This window comes from Petaurus breviceps, unplaced genomic scaffold, assembly GCF_028583685.1.
Source record: "Petaurus breviceps papuanus isolate PSGF00001 unplaced genomic scaffold, PetGlider_PUasm1.0 37, whole genome shotgun sequence".
NCBI lineage: Eukaryota > Metazoa > Chordata > Mammalia > Diprotodontia > Petauridae > Petaurus > Petaurus breviceps.
In genome coordinates this window covers 17,467,714-17,475,328 of record NW_027186296.1, presented here as the reverse complement: position 1 = coordinate 17,475,328, position 7,615 = coordinate 17,467,714, and positions in this window count along the sequence as shown.

Here is a 7,615-nt window from a genome sequence, read left to right as displayed (position 1 = left end):
TTCCTTCCTTCCTTCCTTCCTTCCTTCCTTCCTTCCTTCCTTCCTTCATTTCTTCCTTTCTTTCTTTCTTCCTTTCTTTCTTTTCTCTCTCTCTTTCTTTTTTTCGAGGAAGTTGAGGTGAAGTGACTTGCCCAGGGTCACACACCTAGGAAATGTCTTAAACTGGACTTCAACTCAGTCCTCCTTACTCCAAGACCAGTGCTGTATCTACTGTGCCACCTAATTGCTCCTTTCAAGCTGAACATGTCTCCAACTGAGCTTATTATTTTTTCCCATAAATCTGTTCCTCCTCTGAACTTTACTATTTTTTATCACTCACACCATGTTCAAAATCTGAGATTTTTCTTTGATTCTTCCTTCTCCCTCAACATTTGTGCCATTGGCCACCAAATTCTGCCTCTTCTACCCCAAAAGTATTTCTTCTGTGATTCCACCAGGGGTCAGTGTGGTATAAGGTAAAGAGTTTGAGATTTCGTGTACTGGTACTGGAGTTCAAAACCCCACTCTGCCACTTATTACCAATACAATCATGGACAACTAAATGAACCTCTCTGGGCCTCAGTTTTCTTAGCTATAATGTGAGTAGATTGAATTGTTATTTGTCTTTTTTTTTTTTTTGAAAAAGACCAGTTACATTTTGGAGTCATGTCTTGGCTCCTGGGTGAACTGAATTTAAGGGAGGTAGAGTTGCATAAAATCATCAACCTCACTCTCTCTTCCAGAGTCATCAAAGTCCAGTGGCAAGACAGAAGTCAGGATGACTAGTGATGGCCTGGGCTGCAGTGGATAACCTCAGCATCTTTGCTGTATCACCAGACTAAGTTCTACACAGTGCCTGTTTCAGCTGCCTTCATGGCTGTCCCAACAAATTATTCTCATCCAACTATTCTGCTTAGGGAAGTCTTCACATGCTTGGGCTAGACATCCCCTAACTCACTGACAGGTTTGGGCTCTGTTGGTTGCTCTTAACCTGGTTTAGCCTGTCTGCTGAGATGGCTTGTTAGGGTGTCTCTGTTGTGCGTGCTATAGCTTCTTGGACCAAATCAGGTGGATACGCCAGTACTTAGCATCGTGCCTGGCACACAGTAAGTGCTTAATAAATGCTTATGCTCTGCCTGTCTTCAGGTTTCACTTTGATCAATGAGTCTTTAGACTCAGTATTGACTTGCTAACTCTCCAGGAGTCTCCCAGAAACTCTCAACTGCTGGGCATAGTTTTTATTCAGGGTCCTAAGTCATTCTGATGTCCTGTGACTGGGCTTGGAAACAAAATGCTGACCTAGTCTCAGAGTTTTGGGGAAAACCCAATCCTTATCCATCTCCCCGCAATTCAGTATCCAAGCACCACCTAGATTTCTGAAACCAGATACTTGATAGTAGTTTTTACCTAATTCTTTTAAGTTAGAGATGGTTGAAACACACTCCAGCTCTCACCATCACTGTTTCCCATCAGGCCAGGCTCTATTTGTTTCAAGTTTTGCATTTCTTCCACCCTCTCTTGTTAAAGTCTGAGGTAGGCTACCCTAGAGAAAACACTTTTCTGGAGACTTCTTTTTTGTCTTTTGTTGGTTTGTTTTTGCCTCTAGCGCTTTAGAGTATCCTCTTATAGAATCCTCCCTTCTAAGAAAAAGAATCAAATATGACTGACAAAGGATGCAAGATTTTTCATCTATAGTACATCATTTCTCGTTCAAGAGGAAGGAAATATATTTCATTATCAGTCCTTAGAACTCAAGATTGGCCATTACATTGATCTCAATTCTGGAAGCCTTTAGTGTGGTTTTCTTTGACGTTATTGTGGTCATTATAGATATTATTCTCTTAGTTCAGTTGCTTTCTTCAGTCTGCATCAGTGCATAAGAGTTCCAAAGTTTCTCTGGATTCCTTATGTAACAGAGATCACTCTGGCTCCCACTGAAAGCCAGGTATGTTACATTTTACCCTCCCCCAAGGTTTTCCAGTACCCACAAGGTGGTTTGGGTATATCTAGTCTTTGCCATTGGCTCCAGCCCCCAGCGTTGGTGTTCCATCCTCTCCAAAAGTGAGGCACAGTTAGGTGGTTGATATAGTGCTGAGTCTGGAGTCAGGAAGACTTAGTTCAATTCTAGCCTCAGTAAATCTCAACCTGTCTCAGTTTCCTCAGCTATAAAGATGAAGATGATAATATCACCTACCTTGCAGAGTTGTGTGAAGATCAAATGAGGTGATAGTTGTAAAGCACTTAGCACAGTGCTTGGGATGTAGTAGGTGCTTAATAAATACTAATTTCCTTCCTTCTCCCAATTCCTATGGGGCCCCCTGCACCCAGTTCCAATTAACCACTTAACAGTAAGATTATCTTATACAGAGGATTAGTTAGTTCAGATGTACAAGAACAAATGTACAAGCATTTCCCCTACCCCAACAGCATGGTATAATCCCCCCTATACCAACTCAGTCTCTATAGATAGGTTCACTGCTTAGTTTAGCTCTTGATCTGCATAGCACTGTCCCAACATGCTCCAAGTCCAAAGTTCCCCTTCAGCTCGAGCTCTGTGCAGCCTCACTTCTCAGGGCTCCCCTCTTAGGCTATCTGGCCATACATCTTACCTGGAATCTTGCCTCCAAGGTCACCATGGCATAAACTGCTGGGTCTTGTGGGGACTCTACCACCTATGCCTAGAACTGAGGACAAACAAAGTAGAATAAACCCAAACCAAATCCCAAACAAAAACCCAAGCAAAGGGTGCAAGCAATCAATTTTTATAAAGTACCTGCTATGTACCAGGCATTGTGCTAAGTGCTTGGGGTACAAAAAAGGTGAAAGACATTCACTGCCTTCAAGGAGCTTATGGTCTAAGGGAGATGAAGGAAAGGTGGTCTTTCCCCACCTAGTTAGCTGATGGCACCTGTGTTGTGGATGAATGTGACCTTTTCCCTTTCTGACTATGGGAAAGTGAGAGAAAGAGAACCTAGAGTGTCCTAGTCTTGTAATTGAAAAGCTCGATCATATTCCAGTGGAAGAAGGCTACTCTGAACCACTTGATAGGGAGACACAGAATGTCTTCTTTTAGAAGCTAGTCCCTGGTATTTCCCATGGGGAGCCTGGTTACACTCACACTTGCTATTTCTTACTGAGCAATAACATCCCATGACATTTGTGCACCAGTTTGTTCAATAATTTTCCAATCAATGGGTACCCACTTTGTGGGCTTTTCTTTCTTTTTTTTAAGCAATTGGGGTTAAGTAACTTGCTCAAGGTTACACGGCCAGTTATTTCTGGGTGTGGTGCTAAGTATCTGAGCCCAGATTCGATCCCAGGTTATCCCGACTCTGGGGCCGGTGCTCTTACTCGCTGAGCCACCTGGCCGCCCCTGTTTGTGGGATTTTCTAAGGAGAAACAGCTCACAAATAGGACGGCATAGATTTTTCAACCCACCCTACCTCACTCCAATTACTGGGCCTCCTTGTGTCAATTGCTATGAAATTTGGAAGCTTTACCTCCTAACTCTTTGATTCATTGAGAAATAGAGTGACTCCTTTAGAGAAACTCTAAGGTAGGCGGCTTTGCGTTGGCTTCTCCCAGCCTTCCCTCCATATCACCAGCAACAATGGAAATCTTAATGTTGTTTAAGTTAGTCGATTCAAAATTTATTCCTTTCCCTTAGCTGTTTCCTGAGCCATTCAGTCTCACCAGTTAGTTTAGAAATATAGCCTTAGGTTAAGGAGGAAGAGTTTTGCTATTTGGTTTCTAACACCCCAATGCTACTGTTAAAACTATTTATCTTCTTCTTTGTTTTAGGCAAAGCCTTTATGTTTTTAGGGTCTCTCTAGATATAAGTCCAAAGTCAGTAATGTTTTTATCTACTCCTTGCTATAGAGTGTTTTGGGCTGTTTGCCCATGAGGACTATATTTTAACTAGGTAAGTTATAACTTTTCTTTGTGATTAGGCTCCTTCCCCTTCTCCTGTGCTAACCACTTAGGAAGCAATAAGGAGGAATGAATTGGGTGCTGAACCTGGAATCAGAAATACTTGGGTTTAATACCTACCTCAGATATTCACTAGCCATTTGACCTTGGGCAAGGTGCTTAATCTTTCCCTGACTCAGTTTTCTCATCTGTGAAAAAAAGGGACTGAATCTGATGCCTCAAGACCCATTTTAACTCTAAATTTGTTATTTTATGAGCCATGTCATGGAAGATTTAAAAGAATGTCTCAGGCTGGATAGAGCTTGCCCTCTACAGTGTGATTCAAGGGGTGTTGAAAAGCCCTACCTTATCAAAACAAAAATCTCCCTAATCTAACCTACCATAGTACCATAGATCATTTTCTGGGTCTGAAATTCACTCTGAGTCATTCTTAAGTAATGTCATTGTCTAGAGAGGGTAAGTGTTAAAATGCATTTATTCTTGTTGTTCAGTCATGTTAGACTTTTTGTGACCCCATTTGGGAATACTAGAATAGTTTGCCACTTCTCCAGCTCATTTTCCAGATGAGGAAATTGAGGCAAATAGAGTTAAGGAACTTGCCTAGGATCACACAGCTAGTAAGTGTCTGAGGTCAGGTTTGAACTCAGGAAGATGTCTTTCTGACTCTCTATCCACTGCAACATCTAATTGCTTGGGACATAAATGGTGAAACTGTAGGAATCTCCTCTAGCCTTTTTCCATTAGCATTAGAGAGAATATTAGATTAGGTTCTTAAGATCATGATTTAGAACTGAAAGGACCTTAGATCTTTCAGATGAGGAAATAAAACATTAACTTTCACTTTTGTAACTTAAACCTGAGGGAATGAGAAGGAAACCAGATCAAGTTTTAATATGGCATGAGGACCAAGAGTACCCAGGCAAAGAGGAGAGCAGTTTAAGAGGAGGCAGCATTGAAATGGAGTTAGGGGAGGAAGGTAGGTTTGATTGGTGGTAGGGGGAGATTTGTGTTAAAAAGAAAGCAAGGCTGCCAAAGATCAAGCTGCCCATTTCATACTTTTCCTCAACATTGGCTGCCCTTTAGACTTTCTAGGTTTCTTCAGAAGGAGGAATCTGAGGTTAAAACTATAGGACTCTTATACCCCAGTAAGACTGACTTCAATTTTTTACAAAGTTTTAAAATACATTGTTAAAAGGATGGTTTATGAGCACTTAGAAAGGGAAGTAGTGGCCACAATGAGCCAGTGTAGATCCATGAGAAACAAATTATAGAACATGAACTTAATTGGAATTTTTGGCAGAGTTGCAAGACTAATGCATCATGGGAATGCCATAGATATAGCGCAACTAGATTTTATTAAAGCATTTAACAGAATGTCTCATGCTGTCCAACAGTGGTGTCAAATTCAAATGGAATTGGGGGCCACTAAACCTACATAAGGATATCTGGGGGCCACATATATTGACATAGAAAACCACATATTAATATTATCTATGTTTTATTGTATTTTTATTTATTTTGCTAAATATTTCCCAATTACATTTTAATCTGGTACTAGCTGCACTGAGGAGTATTGTGGACTGCAGGTGGCTCATGGGGTCATGTATTTGTCACCTCTGCTATCCAAGACATAGAAAGCTGGATTATATGATAGCACAGCTACGTAAATTCACAACTAGCTAAATGACTGGGTAGTCATTTTTGTTGTCCTGCATGTTGGAAGGAAGTCTCTTGTGGAATTCCTCAGAAATCAGTGCTCTTCATTATTTTTTATCAATTATCTAGGTAAAGACATAGATGACATGCTTATCAGATTTGCAAATGATGGAAACTGGAAAGGAGAGGTAACACAAAGGATGACATTATAGATAAATGGATAGATAGACAGACATTTCAATGGCTAGACAGACAGATAGATAGATAGATAATTTATTGAATATTCTCTACATGCCAGTTTCTGTGCTAAGCATTGAGGATGCAAATACAAACAAGATGGTTCCTATCCTCAAGTAGTTTATATTCTAAAGAATGAAGACAAAACATAAAGGAGAGAAGGAAAGGGGGAAGAATATATTCTAGAACACAAGACGGTTTGTGAGAAAGAGGAAAAGAAATTTGAAGAGTGAGTTGAGACATGAATGGGGTGATACATAATTGGGGTCCTTCCTGAAATGATGGTCTTGAGGATGGGGTCATTAATCAGAAGAACAAGGCCTCAGGGTGGAAGCTTCTCCAGGAAGGGGAGATGTTTGATGAGGTTGTAGAGAGGTCCTGGGAGTGAGCTGGTTAGCTGAGATGTGAATGAGATGAAGCATGACTGGGTCTCTTCCTGAAATGGTGGTTGATAGAATTCAACCCAAATTGAATTATACAACAAATAATTAGTGTATAAGTAGGATCCAAAAAAGTTTCCACCAATCAGAAAAATGTGCCAAACCTATTAAAATGTAATGGAAATAAAGATAAAGTCCTATACTTTTAAGGAAAAATTCATAGCACAGATATAGGATGGATAAAATATAGCTAGACAATTGTCCATGTGAAAAAAGGTTGCAAGCTCCATCAGTGTAGCAGCCAAAAAAATAATATGATCTTCAGCTGAATTAATAATGTCCAGAAGAAGAGTGGTGATAGTTCTAACACAGACCCTATCCCAGCCAGATCATATCTATTCAGTTCTAGGTTCCACAGGAAGGACATTGACCAACCAGAGAGCATCTCCTGAAAGGGGCCAGGATGGTGAAAGGATTGGATATGATCCCATAGAAAGATTAATGAGGACATGATAGCTGCCTTTGAGTATTTGAAGATAAATTAGACTTGTTCTGTTTAGCTGCAGGGGACAGATCTAGCAGCAATGGGTAAAAGCCGTAGAGAGACAGATGTAGCTCAGTATAATCAATCAATCAATCAATCAACAAATGTTTATTAATATCCTGCCTTCTTCCAGGCCCTGTGCTTGACCCTGAGGAGACACATACAAAAATAATATTGCCCCTGCCCTTATGAAGCTTGATGTTATTGGGTCGTTTCAGTCATGCCTCATTTTTGGGGCGGTTTTCTTGGCAAAGATACTGGAGTGGCTTGCCATTTCCTTCTTCAGCTCATTTTATAGATGAGGAAACGGAACAGACAGGATTAAATGACTTGCCCAGGGTCATACAAATAGTAAGTGTCTGAGGCAGACTTCAAACTCTGGAAGATGTCTTCCTGACTCCAGGTCCCAATGCTCTATCCACTATAGAAAGTAGAAAAATGCAATGTAGTCAGTGATAGAGGACACTGGCACTCAGACCCAGAGATCCTTTGTTTAGAAGGTGGTGTTTGAGACTTTTCTTGCAGGAAGGGGAGGATTTTCTCTTATGTGAGACACAGAAAAGGAGGGATCATAGAGCTAGAGGTGGAAGGGGTCTTCAAGGTCATTAAATACCTCCTACTTATTTTATAGATTAGGAAACTGAGGCCCAGAGAGCTTAGTGACTTACCCAAACTAGAAAGTATCTGAGGCAAGATTTGAACCTAAGGGGTGGGTGGCACAGTGAATACAGCACCAGCCCTGGAGCCAGGAGGACCTGAGTTCAAATCCAGACTCAGACACTTAACACTTACTAGCTGTGTGACCTTGGGCAAGTCACTTAACCCCAATTGCCCTGCCTTCCCCCTCCAAAAAGCAAAAAAAAAAAATAAAAAAGATTTGAACCTAAGT